Source organism: Ictidomys tridecemlineatus, chromosome 5 (genome assembly GCF_052094955.1).
Source record: "Ictidomys tridecemlineatus isolate mIctTri1 chromosome 5, mIctTri1.hap1, whole genome shotgun sequence".
Taxonomy (NCBI): domain Eukaryota; kingdom Metazoa; phylum Chordata; class Mammalia; order Rodentia; family Sciuridae; genus Ictidomys; species Ictidomys tridecemlineatus.
The window spans coordinates 97,291,316-97,308,777 of NC_135481.1; the positions used below are offsets into that span (position 1 = coordinate 97,291,316).

Here is a 17,462-nt window from a genome sequence, read left to right on the forward strand (position 1 = left end):
TCCCTGAAACTTCCCTAATTCCCAACTTAGAAATTCTCTCACATGTTCTAAGAAGTTAAAATCTTAGAAATTTTGAATTTCCATTCAATTTTGATTTTATCTATCTCATCGTTCTTATATTCTAACTTTCAGTCTCTTGTCTATTTTTTCATTTCAGAGAGGTAAATAACATAAGGGAAAGACTAGTCTTAAATACCTCCAAAGCAATAAAAAAAATACTCCAAAGTATTTAACATAATTACATATAATAATTGCAATAAATATGAACAAAATATCTGCTGAATGAATAAGGCCAAATATCTATTCTTTCTTTTGTTCAGAATGCCTAAGGATTAGAAATTTCACTGATAGAAAACAGTATATTTTTGAAAACAGTTTGTTTTTTGCAGTATTGGGGATTGAACCTAGGGTTCATGCATTGCTAAGCAATTTCTCTACCACGAAGCTACACCCTCAGCCCTACATATAAGTTTAAAAAACTTATTTAATTAGCAGTATATTCACTTGAGCCAGTATATTCATTTAAGTTCTTCAGACCAAAAATTGCCAATTTAATTCAGATTAACCATTATGTATCAAACATCTATCAGTAAGAACAGGAATTCTCATGTATTTTTCTACAATTTTCTACAGTACCCTCAACTTTCTGCTGCTCATATTTCTCCTGCATAAAATTACATTGGAATTCTTCCAATGTCTAGTACAGGCACAAAGAGGAATACTAAACTTCTACCATACTATTTAAAACAATTTTCTTATTTTAATATTTTGTTTTCAAATTAATCTCTATGGTGGTCATGCCCTTATAAAATGTGGCAAACTGTAAATACTCTAGCTAGCAGAATAACAGCAGTAGTAATAAACTAATAATTTTCCATCTCTTTATTAAGCATTTACCACAGGTAAACACCACCCAAAGTGCTTTATAATGTTAGTCTAAGTTCTATAATTATTACTACGACAGTCTGGCAAGATAAAATAACAGGAAAAAAAGATTGGGCTTAGAAAAATTAACTTGCTGAACATCTCAAAACTGGTCAAGTGACACAGCTGAGAATCAAATCTGTCTGAAGTCCCAAAGTGCTTAACCTCATACAATGATGAATTATGAAAAAGAATGATTTCAAAGGCATAGCCAAGTACTTGAAAAGATTTAAGAAAACAAATAAAATATAAAAAGTTACCCAATCTATCTGCTAGAATTTCACTGTGAGGCTAAAATTAGAAGGATAAATTCTTAAGGCTCTTTTAGTTATCTTTTGAAATAAAAATAATGCATGACAGTGAAAGGTGGAATGCAGTACCAATTATCTAGTGCAGAGAATACTTGCTCCCTGGAGGATTCCAGGCAACTTGCTTCATACTACAGACCTTTGACTCACGTTACCTACAAAATGGAGAGGGAAATACTTGAAATTACCTATATCAAAGGAATGTTAAAGTTGATTGACACAAATATTCTAAAATCCTTTTCTTCTTTTGTAGTATAAAGATTTATGATTACAGTATCAAATAAATTTTAACCACAACATTGAAGATCAGTTGTGAAAATCACTTCCCCAAAATGGAGAATTTGTTTCTTCATATTCAAAACTGCTCTGCCAGGGAAAAAGTCAATTCTCACTACAATCTGTGCTTCAACAGCTGTCTCTTACCAAAGAGACTCAGGACCTGGTCACTGGGTTCACATTCTGCACCCCACTAACTGAATCTTAATTCAGCCTATTACCTTACCTTTAAACGAGGGCCCATGTTCTGAGAACCAAGTTATTCACAAAAGCAAATAACTTCTGGCTCCTTTCACTTTGTCTTCCAACTTCCACATGAAGAAAAAAGCCACAAAGTCACTGGAGAGGGTCTATCCATCAGACCTTCACCGAGCGTGTGTCACAGTAAGTAGAGGGTTGGTGTTTTTGTAACGAACTGGATGAATTCCAAGGTAGAGAAATATAGCCCAAGAATATATCATTCCTGGACTTCTCTAGCGCAGGGCACAATCAACTGCTAAAGGATGCATCTGTTCTGGTGTCCCAGGATCCTATCCTATAAAGAAAAAAGAGAAGTGTAATAGTTTTTTCTTTCTGAAAGAGATCCCCCCCCCCAAAAAAAAAAAAAAAAAAAACAGAGATAGAACAGGCAGTGGGAACTCTGGTACACTAAAAGTAACCAAGGTTTGGTAAATCCTGACCAAGCATCCTCAATTGAAACTCCATTCAAACTTCACAAAAAGAGTTGACTGGCAACCTCACTGCCTGTAACTATGTTACAGCCCAGAAGGAAGCTCCAGCACTTTAGTTGACCCAGACCTTCAGCAAAGGCAAACTAGGGCACAGATTTAAAGAGGGAGACTCAATACAACTTCAGGCCCAGTTTCAGTTTAATGGGGTTGGAGTCTGGAACCCATCTGAAGAGAAATAAGACAAAAACACCAGAAAAGCTATATTACAGAGGTTCATACATACCATGAAAAGACTCAAGACAACATTCTGCTGGGAAAGAGAAAACTAAACTACCAGCCTGTCCAGTCTATTTCACTTGTGCTAATGTATTCATTTCTAAGACATGATTAAACAAGGCTAATGTTATCTTTAAAACAGCAAAATATACTATTAGAAGTTGGGGGCAGGGGAAAATCTGCAAATTTTCAAAATAAAGTTACTAAGTCCAATAAAGTCAATTTGAACCCACAAAGATACTCATGACTGAATGTTGCAGAAAGGAGGTTTATTATGGCAATGCATATACAAAGAGCCAACATAAAACAAATGAGAAGACACTACTAAACATTTAATGGAAAGAAAAACAGTCTTACTATATGACAGAAACTGTTCTTAGTGCTTCATGACTCATAACCCTAGGACATAAACACAATTTTCTTAACTTTATAGAGTAGGTTTAAAGTGGATGAGGTACTTTCGCAAGATTATACACAAAAAGTAGTATAGAGTTAAACTCAGACAGCCAGAAATCCATGCTTTTAATGATTACTCTCCTGTCTCTCTGTTTTGGGAAACCAAAGAAGAAAACACAAAATGCTAACTAGAACAGAATAGAAAAATGAAGGCCCACAGATCAAAAAAGTTGGCAAACTTTTATAATTAAAAATAGAATATGCATATATTTTAATACATGGTGACAGGCTTGCCAGGTACATAGCCAAAACATGGATCAACTAGCAACTGGAACCAGCTTAAAAGATTCACAAACAAAAGAGCAGTTATGTATACCACAAGAGATCTCTATGATGGAATGTTACATAAAGATTTTAAAATGATACTTTGAAAATCCTCATGAATAAAATATTCACAAATAAAGTGAAAAGGCAGGCATGAAATTGTTCACATTATAGCACAAGCCCAATTTTAGAAACATAATATTATTTAAATAAAACAGAGAAAAACACGAAAATGTTCATAGAGGTCATCTCTTTACAGAATTAGAATTTTTATCTTCTATCTATGCCTTTCAATGTTTTCAAATTCTTTTTTGTTGTTATTGTCGATACTAGAGATTGAACCCAGGAATGCTTTACCACTGAGCTGCATTCCTAGCCCCCCACCCAAATTTTTTTGAGACAAGGACTTCCTAAGTTTTCCAGGCTGGCCTGGAACTTAAAATTCTCCTGCCTCAGTCATGCACCACTGCCCCCAGCTTCCAACAAAATTTTTTTTCTTAGTTGTCAATGGACCTTTATTTTTATTTATTTGTATGTGGTGCTAAGAATTAAACCCAGAACCTCAAGCATTCTAGGCAAGCACTCTACCACTGAGCCACAACCCCAGCCTTTCCAAATTTAAATGATGCAAAAACATGAAAAAATTCTTAACAAATATAATTTTATATTGAATATATAATATTTAATTATATTTAATGTATAATTTATATTCTTGAGAAATATAATTTTAGGGACCTATTTTCCTAAAAAAGAGAGAACAGGCAAATTGCTTTTTTTTTCAAGTAGAGAAATAGTAAAAAGAAATGAAGATAAAGTGTACTGAACTTTTGTCTTTATAGGGTTTCCAACTCTGTGACCAGCTACTTGATTAAGTCAAGTAACTCTTAGTTCTAGCATCCTTTACTGACTGTCCCCACCATGAACTACCATGCTTATCAATGCTGCAGTGTCTCTAGTGAGTTTCGAGACTCAACTCAAGCACTGCCCAACCACCATCCCTCTGGCATTTCTCTAAGGATTCTACCCATGCCAGGCAAAAATCAATCACTTCCTCCTTTGTGATACTCCAAAGATGAAGATATCTCTATGACTGCATTTATTAGTCTGCTTTATAATTATCTGTTATATGGCAGTCTCTCCTAATAGACTATAGCTCCCTGAGGATGCTGGCTCTTAATCCTTTGCCGTCCATAGCTAGTATGGTATGTGGCCCTTCTATCTCAGGGACTATACTCTCACAAAGAACCCAGCTAATTCCTGTTAAGTTTCAGAAGCATGGCCTACACTCTAGAGCAGTCAGCCTGAAAGGGGGCCCAACACTTCCCATCTCTACAGGCTCACAGGTCTTATGGACTACATTTTCAGGAAAAAGAATCAAATGCAGGAGCCAGCAAACTACAGATGGCAGACCAAAACCACCTCTTTTCATAAAAAAACAGAATGAAAAGATCCAAGTTCATTCACTTACATGTTGCCTATGACTGCTTTTACACTACTATAGCAGAACTGAGTAGTTGCAGCAGAGACGTATGGTCCACAAAACTTTATTATAGAACCCTTTGTGGGAAAAGGATACCAATCCCTGGTGTAGGTCTTACATTTTGTAAATGTGAACATTTCTACCAAACCAAAGCATAAAAATCATTTTCTTCTCATTCTACTATCCCTTCTTAGGAAAAGAGCTATAATACTCACAGAATTATGCTAATCTTTCTAATTTCAACTTTTTCATGTCGACATTCATAGCCCATTTAGGGATTTTACACAACCTTTTCCCAAAGAATGTATTTTATACAATATACCTCAGGGATCAAATACTGTATCTTGGTTCCTAAAATTATTACAGTACATATTAATGACACTTTAAAGTGCTATTCTAAAAAGCTAAGGAAAAAACTGGCATGAATGGTCCACTTCAGAATTCTGGTACATATAGAGCTAAGTGGCAGCACATATGAGTTTAGTAATCACCTACTGATTTCCACAAAACAAGACAGGACAAAAGAAAGAAACTACTTTCCAAGATGTAGTCTCCAGCATTCTGTGCTCAGGGCACCAGCCATGAGTCCAGGAACAGCAAATTAAAAAAAAAAAAAAAAAATCACTCAATTAGTAAGAGGTTCACAGGTTTAGAGTGGTCTAATTATGGAGGTTCCAAGAAATAGTGTACCATCAGACACTTTGAATTATTAGTTTATAATTTCATTGGCTTGATATCACCCTTGGCTTATTCTCCCCACCCCAAAATACCACTATAAAAGACTATCCACCCACATCAAGTTTATACTCTTGAGATATTTATACAGTTGTATATTTCTGCTGTCTTGGTTCAGCCAAGTTATAAAGTTTTCATTTATATTCTTTCATCAGTCAGCCCGTCTAGTCTCTTGATCATTCCTGCAGGTCTTCTGTGAACTCACTCCAGCTGGTCCCCAGCACTCTGGTAATGAGGTGCCTCCAACTGACTGCAGCCTTCCAGGAACAGCTGAGTTAGAACAAGATGAGCTCACCCTCCTCAGTTCCATGACATAATACTCCTGAGTAGGCAATCCCCCAAATCACAGCAAGTGAGTATGCTGCCATATTAGACTAAAACCCCATTCCATGCCTCACAGATTTGGGTATCAGCAAATGCCAGAATGTGCTAGAAGTCAGAGAATAAATGTCATATGTTCCTGAAGCATCTATTACACCAGAGGATAAAAAGAGAATGGAGGAAAAAAGTATATTCGTGTTAAAATAAACACACAAAATAGAATGCAAATATTCATGGCTTTCTAAAGATAAAACATAGATATGCTCAAAATACTCATAGATATTTTGTACTTAAGCCAAAAGGCTCTTGGTTGCTCTGCCAAGTTGTAAAGCCCCAAAGGGGTTATACACCTACTACCCTGTACCACAAGAGGTGCTTGAGTCAAAAAATCCGAAACACTTAACTTCTGGTCTACTGCCCATTAGCACCTATCCCATACACTTTTTTTTTTTTTTACTTTTTCCTTTGAATAGACAGAATGCCTTTATTTTTTATTTGTTATATGGTTCTGAGGATCAAACCCAGTGCCTCACACATACTAGGCAAGCACTCCACCACTAAGCCATGCCCCAGCCTGCCATACACTTACATTTTAAATGAGATTACTATTACTATGCTATGTTTCCCCATCTCTAGATATCTACATTTATTTTCTCTTTGACTAAAATAGTTTGCCAAATCTATATGATTTCACCTTGTAATTTACTGACAACTATTTTTAGGTTCTGCATCATTTATTCTTAATTGATTTCACATTTCTTGAGCATATGCTGTATGCCAGGCTGTATGCTAAAAGCTAAGTACAAGGATAAATGAGACAGTACATTCTTAACCTGTGCACCTGGTTCAACATGGGAGACAGATGACACAATGTGGCAAATGCCACCAAAGAGTATGAACAAACAAAATGTGGAGGCAGGGGAAGAAGAGGTAACTTAGAGTTGAGAAGTCTTCATAATAGGGTAAATAAAGAAGATTTCTTAAAAATGAATAAGCATTTGCAAAAGCAGGAAGAAAAAATGGCTAATATCCTAGGCATAGGCAGAATACCAAAGCAAAAAAAAAAAAAAGGGGGAGGTGGTGAAAAGGAGCATTATGAACCAGGGTGAATAATTCTAAGTCCAGTTCTACATTAGTGGTTAAGAGAATAAATTTTACTGAGTCACCCTGGACAAGTTACTTCCCTCCTCTTCCAGTTGCATCACATGTAAAATGGAGTGGCACTGAGAAAGGAAAGGATTCCAGCTGCTCTTGAGTAGCAAGACTTAAAGGAAATAAAGGGAAGACTGGTTGAGAATTCAAACTCCAGACCCAGGTGACTTGGTTTTATAGGAGTGCCTTGGGGGATATTGCTCTATGCTGAGTTGCCAGGTTACGATGGTGGTTTGTGTCAGGCCACAGCAGCTCAACCCATAGTAAGTGAGGAAGATGGCTTGAGTTTTACCCAAGGGAATATCCAGCTTTCCAGAGATCTCATGTGAAAACCTAGCAACAATCTAAAATACTGAACTTTCAGGGTTTCTCTCAAGTATGACAATGATAATAACTCACATTTACCAAGAACATACTCTGGAGCTAGGGTTGTAGCTCAATGATAAAGTGCTTGCCTAGCATGGGTGAGACCCTGGGTTCCATTCTCAGCACCAAATAAAAACAAATAAATAAAGGCTAAATTCTTTAAAAAGAAAGAAAGAACATACTGTGTGCCAGGTACTGTATAAAGTGCATTATTTATATTATCTCCTTTAACCTCACATCAACAATATGAGATTAGCATATTATTATCCATTGAGAATAATCTACAAGATTAGGAAACAGGCACAGAGAACTAAAATAATTTGCCAATAAAGTCATCCAGCTGATAATTGAAAGAGCCAGGCAATCTAATTCCAAAACCTATACTCTTTTTTTTTTTTTAGAGAGAGAGAGAGAGAGAATTTTAATATTTATTTTTTAGTTATTGGCAGACACAACATCTTTGTTTGTATGTGGTGCTGAGGATCGAACGCGGGCCGCACGCATGCTAGGCGAGCGTGCTACCGCTTGAGCCACATCCCCAGCCCCAGAACCTATACTCTTAACCAGTAATACTGATGTATCAAAAAGAGTCCCTGGGTTGGGGTTGTGGCTCAGCAGTAGAGGTAGAGCACTCACCTAGCATGTGCAAGGCCCTGGGTTTGAGCCTCAGCACCACATAAAAATAAGTAAAGGTATTGTGTCCAATGACAACTAATAAAATAAAATAAATATTAAAAAAAAAAAAAAGAGTCCCAAGGGTTGGGGTTGTGGCTCAGTGGTAGAGTGCTTGCCTGGCATGTGTGAGACACTGGGTTTGATCCTCAGCATCACATAAAAATAAATAAATAAAATAAAGGTACTGTGTCCATCTATAACTAAACACACACACACACACACACACACACACACACACACACACACACACACTCCACCAAGAAGGGCAGGGAAGTATATTCAGGATAGGAAGAATGAGAGCTCAGAAATATTTAATTTGAAAACATAAAAAAAATATGACTTTTAGACATTAAGCAACAAGAAAACATAAAAGAGATTTTTTTTAAAAAAAAAACCAAGGGAGAAAGAGGATCACACATCATAAAAGATGTAAAGTTTTTGTTCTTAGAAGCAATAAAATCAATGATTTGTCAGGTCAAAAAGACCAACAAGCCAGGCACAGTGATGTGCATTTTTAATCCCACTGTCTCCAGGGGTTGAGGCAGGAGGACCACAAGTTCAAGACTAGCCTCAGCAACTTAGAGAGACCCTGAACAACTTAGGGAGACCTCATTACAAAATAAAAAATAAAAAGGACTGGGGTTGTAGCTCAGTAGTAAAGTTCCTCTGGATTCACTCCCCACTACAAAAAAAAAAAAAAGAAAAGAAAATGACAACCAAGAACAAAAAGCTAAGGACAAATGCAAACTTTCTACCAGGGGGAAACAGGAACAACGGTGGAGGAGAATAGGAAGGAAGAGAAAAATATGGGGAGAAATATGAGTATAGAAGTTTGAAGTGTTTATGGGATATTTAGGTAAATACACCCACAAGACAAATTCAAACAATCATCTGAAGGTACCAACATCCTGAATACACAGGGAATGGAAAAGACCACCATGTAAATAGGCAGACCTAGAAAAAGACTGTGGGGAACCACTTCAAATGCACGCACCTTTATGTCCTGATGCATCGTGGGGATCCGAAAGATCACTGTAGTCTGGTGTGTTAGTGCCATGACTCGTGACAAATAACCAGGCCCAGGGAGGAGTAGGTGGCACCCAGAGGGGTTGAGCTACACTCACCTGTTCCTTTGAAATCCTACCCCTTGCCTCATTTGAATGGCTTATCCCCAATAAAAGGGTTCAGCACTTGCTCTTCTCTCTCTCTTTCCAGGAACCCCTAAGGTCCTCACAGGACCCAAAGAAAAAGGCATTTCTGTCTCTGTGTGATTACACTGAGCAGACCAGTTCACCTGGAGTGACTTTGAGTGTTTAGGAACAAAAGACTAATTATAGAAACCCTCAGGGATGAACCTTACTGAGGGAGGAAGAAAGGAAAAGAAAGAGAAGATAGCAAGCTGTAATATGTGTGAAGTAATATCTTATTGTGGTTTAGTTTGCATTTCCCTGAAGGCTAACAACAACACTGAACATATGCTGTGTCTTGCGTGCACTCATAATCCCAGCTACTCAGGAGGTCTGAGCAACATAATCCCAGCTACTCAGGAGGTCTGAGCAACAAACGTGGACAACAAAGTGAGACACTTGTTTAAAAAGGAGGAGGAGGAACCATCAGAGAAAAGAAGTTATAAAAGTGGTTTACTAGAGACCAAAGGAAGTAATTACTACTAGAAATTAGTGTGCAACAGTGTTCAGACCCAGAAAAGTTTTATGCTAGAGGTGGAAAACTCAAAAATCAGCACCTGAATTATTTTCCTGAATTATTTAGAACTCTCACTTTCTGCCCTAGTTAATTCTTCAAATAATATTTATACCCAATTTCCATCACTAATAATATTAATGAAAAATTAATCTAATTTTGATAACTAGAAAGCTCTTTGCAACTCAATAAAGTGATGTTTATTATATCTAAATCACCTTAGTGCCTATGATACATTCAAATCTAATCTGAATTCATTCTCTAATCCTGCATAAATCCTTGGCACAATAATCTCATCAAAAATTTTTTAAAATCTGCTTTATTGAGATATAGCTTTTATACAGTCAAAGCCACCAATTTAAAATGCACAATTAGTTCTGTTTTGTTTGCAATGCTGGAGGCTGAACTCAAGCCCTTGAGCATGTTGGTCAAATGCTCTTCCTCTGAGCTACACCTCCAGCCCAAAGTGTATTAACTAGTTCTGACAACTGTATAATATTATAATATAAAATGCAATGATGATAGAACATTTTGTCATCCCAAAAAGTTTCCTTGTGCTCCTCTGCAGTCAGTTCCCCACCCTCAAACCAACCACTAATCTAGCACTATAGTTTTACCTTTTCCAGAATGCCATATAAATGACATCATTTATAAAAAGTCTTCAATGTCACATTTTTCTGTAGTGTAACAGTTTTTAGATTTATATGTGTTGTTACATGAACAGTAGAACAGTAGTCTGTTCTTTATTGCTGGGTTGAAGTCCACTAAAATGACATAGTGCAATTTGTTTATCCATTCACCAGATGAAGAACATTTTGGTTATATCCAATTTAGGCTACTATGGATAAATATAGATATTCAAAAATAAATCTTTTTTTAAACTTTTTTTTTATTTTTTAGTTTTAGGTGGACACAATATCTTTATTTTTTTATGTAGTGCTGAGGATTGAACCCAGTGCCTCTTGCATGCCAGGCGAGTGCACTACCACTTGAGCCACATCCTAAGCCCTCAAAAATAAATCTTTTATGGACACGTTTTCACTTTTCTTGGTAAATTCCTGGGAGTGGAATTGTTGGTTCATATGGTTAGAATAATTTTGGCTACCCCCCCCCAAAATCCCTGCCAAATTGTATTTTAAAGTAGCTGTACTACTTTGTATTTCCACTGGCAAAGAATGAGAGCTCCAGTTGCTCTACATCCACCAACACTACCAATCTTAATTTTATCTATTGTAATATGTGTGAAGTAATATCTTATTGTGGTTTTAGTTTATATTTCCCTGAAGGCTAACAACAATATTGAGCATCTTTTTTCAATTGCTTATTGATTATTTGTAAAACTTCTTTGGTGAAGTATTTGCTCAAATCTTTTTTTTGCAGAGGGTTACTGGAGATTGAACTCAGGGGCACTTGACCACTGAGCCATATCCCCAGCCCTGTTTTGTATTTTATTTAGAGACAGGGTCTCACTGAGTTGCTTAGCGCCTGGTTGTTGCTGAGGCTGGTTTTGAACTCATGATCCTCCTGACTCAGCCTAGGATTATTGGCATGTGCCAATAATCCAGTTCAAAGTTCAAAGTCAGTCTCAGCAACTTAGCTCTTAGCAATTCAGCAAGACCCTATCTCTAATAAAATATTATATATATATATATTTTTTTTAATTGGTTGTTATAAAATATTTCTTTAAAAGGGCTGGGGATGTAGCTCAGTGGTTGCGCACTCCTGGGTGCAATCCCCAGGATCAAAAAAAAAAAAAAGAAAAAAAAAATCTCTGCCCAGCTCAAAGTCACAAAGACATTTTCATTTTCTTCCAAAGTTCATCTAAAAGTTTCACAAGGAAAAAAAAAAAAGCTCATCAAATTTTAACAAAATTTCTTAACTCCTGCATTCCATTTATCTCATAGTTATTCAATTTTATTATTTATTTGCTTGTTTCAAATCAACTTCCCACCTTAACAAGCACCATTAAAGTTATAGTCTATTTCTAAATTTGAAATGATTTTTATCTTTTGAACAGATATCCCCTCTTTTCAACTTGGTAAGTGACTTACCTAAATTTAGCCAAGGTTTCAGTCCTTTGCTTTTCCTCAAATGGACCAAACCTCTGCAGCCTGATGCTGGTTCTAAAAACAACAAAATTCCACAACCCAGAGTAAGGTCACTGGGGTTCAGCCAAGGGTGATCAACTACAACCCTTCTGGAGTTAAGATGCTGCTTTTCTAAGATCATTCTCACCATTATTAAGGCACTCTCACCTGTGAGGGGGCTGGAAAAAAAGCTGTCCCAGAAGAGTTAAATTAAAATTAAGGCTATAAGGTTAAGATGAACATACTAAAGTAATTCTACAGCCATTAATTCATTTTTTTTTCTTGCATCATTCTCTTCAAACAAGCCAGAGTTCCTCAGACTCAAAATGAAATTTATAGTATATACAAAAGCACAGCTCATGCCCTCTAGAATGGAGTCTGCCAATCCTACTCAGTACAATTTAGAGTAGGAAAAAGGGATTCAAAGCTAATATAAAACTTGGAGATCAAGAAATGACAATTTACCAATGTTCATTCTATAACCTTGTGGGACATCTGGGGAAAAAAAATAGAAAATTGGCTCATTTACATCCCTATCACATACCTTACCCTAAGTCCAGAAAACATTAGCTTCTAGAATTACTGACCCATAGAGTCCTAGTTGGAACTCTATATGTCAGGGATTAAAGTTGTTTTTGTTTTTCTCATTGCTTCATTCAAACAAATGAACCTAAAAGTGTTACTTTTTAATCAAAGCAAATGTTATGGTAACAGAGGTACTTAACATATAATAACCAGAATAACAAATGGTCTTCTAAACTAAGAATAAATTTCTTAGTTATTTTGAAAGTCATTTTATAAGAATTTTGGCTTAATTTTTTAGAAATATTTTAATAATACTCTGCATTATAAGATGTTTCTGGTCTCTGCTTTTTCTCAGGCATAAACCACTGGCTAATTGATATTTTTCATCACAGACTGTGGATGTAACTAAGTGGTATCGTCCTTGCCTAGTACACATGATGCTGTGGGTTAAACCCTCAGCACCCAAAGGGGGGAAAAAAGATTTTTCATCACTATTAAGTCATCTTCACTAAAGAGAATCACAGAAGCTGTGCATGTGACATAGATACTCATTTGTTGTTTTTTTTTAAGAGAGAGAGAGAGAGAGAGAGAGAGAGAGAGAGAGAGAGAATTTCAATATTTATTTTTCAGTTTTCAGCAGACACAACATCTTTGTTGGTATGTGGTACTGAGGATCAAACCCAGGCCGCACGCATGTCAGGTGAGCGCGCTACCACTTAAGCCACATCTCCAGCCCCCTAGACACTCATTTGTACAGAGGTGAAATTTCAAGCAGGAAAAGTGGTGTTCAGTCACAATGAAGTATCCAGAAAGAACTCCCCAAGTACAGTGTTTTCTAAAGTACAGAATGATACTATGAGATTGTTTTAAATGAAATTCCTATAAATACATTTAAAATAAAAAGATTTTTATGATTTCCTTTTCTATATGGTGATGCCAGTTTTTCATGTACGTTAGTTAGAAATTAAAAAGAATATTAAGGAAATCACATTTTAACTGGCAAATGAGTGTGGCAAAAATCATGATAATGGTGGGCAAAGGACAGAAGTTTGGGAAGCACTTGCCCTAGAAAACATTCTGGAAAACAATTTAAAACCCCAAACTCATACATGAACTCTAGAGAGATCCATTGGCAAGATCCTATAGCTTCACATTTTACAAACTGGCTTTTTTTGTTTTCTTTTCTTTTTTTTTTTTTTTTTTTTGTTTGTTTGTTTTGTTTTTGGTATTGAGGACTGAACACTCAGAGGTGTTTTACTACTGAGCTACATTCCTAATCCTTTTTATTTTGACACAGGGGCTTGCTAAATTCCTGAGGCTGGACTTGAACTTGCGATTTCCTTCCTTGGCTTTCCAAACTGCTAGGATCACATGAGTGAACTACCATGCCCAACTAACTGATTAATTCAAATTTCATTCTGCTTTTTCTAATTGATGCTTACTGTATTCTCAGTTGACTGGATTCAAGGCTGGAGTCACATTCAGCTCAGAAAGATGAAGGGTTTCCAACTATTTCGGAGATGACAATGTAGTATCTAAATCAACAAATTAACAGATAAAATAACAGATTTATTCTTGTTCAGGTGTCTTTTCAAAAGGAAAATTATTAGCTTCAATTTACTACTTCCTCCTATTCTGATTCTTTTTCTGCATACAAAATGGACTCCATTATGATGATCCACACAATTAAGACAGGCCCCCATGTTACCAACCCATGGCAGCTTTTATGCTTTGGTGACCCTGGGCCACTGAATCTTGGCTATAACAGGAATATTTTAAAATTAATTCTCTGAGCCTGACAAGCTGTCTCCCTCAATAAGTCTAAGAAGTTGTTATTTCATTAACTGTGCATGAAGTGGCAGGCAAGTGGCCAGATCCGTAGTTCAGCGGGGTAGAAATAGAATTGTTGCACATATACTTAAAAGCTAACAATAATTTCTGCCTCTATTATGATCCATTACTTTCAATTCTACTCTTATTTAAAGGGGAAACAAATTATTTATACAATTTAAAGGAAGAACAATTTTTTTTTGATGGTGTTATGGATCAAATCTAGGGCGTCACACAAGCTAGGCAAGTTATCTACCATTGATCTTGCTAGGCAGGCACTCTACCCTCAGTCCAAAAGAAGTAACAATCTTAAATAAGTATTTAAAATTTCTTTATGATTCCAAGGAGAAAAACTCAACTAGTCACAAAAATGACAACATAGTATGACTCAATGTAAAGAAGAAACTCAACACTTATTAATTCAAAACAAAATTTCTGTTGACCTAATAATCAATGTTACCAAATAAGGACTTAATTTCTTCAAATGGATATTAAGAACCTACCACATGCCAAGTAATAAGCTGTACCAAAATGAGTAAGACAGTCCCCAACTCCTTAAAAACAGATTAGCAAAGAAAACAGACAAATTAATCACTAGTTATAACTCCATGTAGTAAAATCTATGAGGTGAGCACTAGGTGATGTTCGAGCCTAGAATGGGCACCTTCATCAGGATTAGCTCATAGCTTCTCAAGTACCTTCATATCACCTTCCTAGGAGCAAAGCCAACTCTTCACTCAGTTACCAGTGGTTTGGGAATCAAGGAATGGTACTATTTAGTATTATTTATTTTCATGATCAATGACTTTTACTCTTCATCAATGATCAGAGGGGATTACTGGACCACATACATAGCACAGAAAAAGCACTCACCAGGAAACTCAACCTGTTTGTAAAAATTATACATGGTCCAATTGCAATGTGGTATTCTGGACTGGGTTATGGGACAGAACATGAGTGGAAAACTTCTAAATGAACATGAGTGGGAAAACTTGTAAAATCCAAACAAAGTCTTTGGTTCCACTAATAATCCTGTTAATTTCTTAGCTGTTTAACATCTGTACCATGGTTGTGTAAGAAGTTAACATTAGGAGAAGCTGGGCAAAGGTATACAGAAACACTCTGAACTTTCTTTGAAACTTTTCTATAAACTTAAAATTGTTCCACAATTTATTATTTTTTTGTTTTTACTTAAATATGGCTTCTTACATAACATCCTTACTTCTCCTTGAGATCATGCCTCTTAATCACTGCCTCAACTCAAATATGCTAGGCAAAATATTTTTTTAAAAAATCTTTTTCAATTCCTTCCTGTAAACCATTTGCACAGCCAGGCTGGGATTCCTTCTTCACCAAGACATAAAAAGCTAGATCACACTTGGAAGGTTTTAGATGCTTTCTCTTCCTAATAGCTTGAATATATATCAGGGGGTATATATACTTGGATTTGAACTGCCCAAAGAGGACAGACCAGACTCCTCTAATGTCATAAAATTGAATCTGTCATATGGCACGTTGACTGTAATAATAACAGTACTGACCTGGACCACTTCCAGAAAGATGAACAGGTGAAATAATTTCTCTATAATAATTCAATTCACAAATCTCTATTTAATGACCTGCCATAGTTTAACTGTTCACAAGCCTTTCTCCAATATAGGATTAAGGTCTTAAAATGTAACTAGCACATTGCCTAGGGCAAAATGGGTCCTCAATAAATGCTTTGTGAAAGAAGACACAATAGTAATCTACCTTTGAGATCCTTTTATAAACCAATTAAATATCCAGACCTAGTAGAGCATGCTGTATACCATGCTACCACATTTAGGAGGCAGTCAAGTTACCTGAAAAACAATTAATAGCAACTAATGTTTGTTCGGGAAAAAAAAATTAAAAAGTCATGAGTCATAAAAATCAATGTAAAAATTTGACTAAAAGTGTCATAAAGATCAATGTAAGGGGGTTGGGGATATAGCTCAGTGGTAGAGTGCTTGCCTCTCATGCACAAAGCCCTGGGTTCAATCCCCAGCACCACAAAAAGAAAAAAAAATCAATGTAAAAATGTTAACTAAAAGTAGAGAGATATCTCTATACCAATTTTGTTTCCCTTGAGGGCCACAAACGTGAATCCACCTATAACTTTCTAATATTGAGAGGACACTGAATCCTAACCACTAGACTACCAAGGATCACCAACTTTCCAACACTATTAATACAAAACTTTAAGGAATCTTTGATTATCCATAATACTTTATAAAGAATTTGTTATCGGGGCTGGGGATGTGGCTCAATCGGTAGCGCGCTTGCCTGGCATGCGTGCGGCCTGGGTTCGATCCTCAGCACCGCATACCGACAAAGACGTTGTGTCCGCTGAGAACTAAAAAATAAATATTAAAAATTCTCTCTCTCTCTCTCTCTCTCTCTCTCTCTCTCTCTCTCTCTCTCTCTCTCTCTCGTCTCTCACTCTCTCTTTAAAAAAAAAAAATTTGTTATCAACTCAAATTGGTAAATTAGTCCAATTAGTGCATGGGGGAAGTCCAAGCCAAATTATATGTTCACAATGTGGGTCCAATGCTTTGATTCTTTTTCTTCAAAACTGAAGAAAAATACAAAACAACCCTCTTGACTGCTAAGAATTACAATAATTTCTCTTCCTTACAAGTATGTACCTGAAAGCCATTCCCTCCTGCTTCCATGCAACACAACCAACACCACCTCTTCTCTTCCCGTTCCTATCCAAGAATGTTAGAGAGTATCCAAGTAGTTTAATCTCAGGCTATAAGAATCTCAGATTTCAACAAAATTACAATGCAGCAAAAACATACCTTTCTAAGCATGTTCTCATCCCCCATGGTATTCCCACACTAATTTAGCTCCCTATTAAATATTAATAAGGAAATAAGAAAATTCTCAGAACAAAAATTGCAAACCACTTTTAAAAAAATTTTTATATGAGTTCCAAATATCAGGGGACCTAATACCAAGGAAGTGTTTTCCATCAGTGCCTGAATTTAAATGCAAATTACTATTCAATCATATGCAATTGTTCCTCTGAATGAAATATATACGCTGCAAAAACAAAACAAAATGTTTAGAGACTGATTAGTAAATTACCAAATCAGTCTCTAAATGTTTTGCTTAGTTTCTGCAGTGCCAGAGATTGAACCAGGATCTCTGAGCTGCAGCCCAACACTGAGCTACAAGCCAGCACTGAGATACATCCTAGCACTCTGAACTGACTTAAAAAATAACTGGCAATGTTTACTTTAAAAGCTTACTGCCCAGGGGCTGGGGATGTGGCTCAAGCGGTAGCGAGCTTGCCTGGCATGTGCAGGGCACTGGGTTCGATCCTCAGCACCACATAAAAATAAAGATGTTGTGTCCACCGGAAAAAAAAAAAAACACACTAAAAAAT

The 17,462-nt window shown here is 36.3% G+C and overlaps 1 protein-coding gene across 5 annotated transcripts in view; it reads right to left on the reverse strand.

The window, feature by feature from the left end:
• Arel1 (apoptosis resistant E3 ubiquitin protein ligase 1) overlaps positions 1-17,462 on the reverse strand; it is a 47,350-nt gene that overhangs the window by 27,642 nt on the left and 2,246 nt on the right. For 3 of the 5 annotated variants that reach the window (XR_013439134.1, XM_078050551.1, XM_013356864.4), the window contains exons 2-3: positions 13,660-13,752; positions 1,735-2,043 (exon numbers count right to left, since the gene is read on the reverse strand). The gene's annotated coding sequence lies outside the window, so the exon portion shown is untranslated. Of the gene's footprint in view, positions 1-1,734; positions 2,044-11,656; positions 11,729-13,659; positions 13,753-17,462 lie in introns of all 5 variants that reach the window. The other 2 variants (XM_021723776.3, XM_005321237.5) reach the window with 2 other exon arrangements.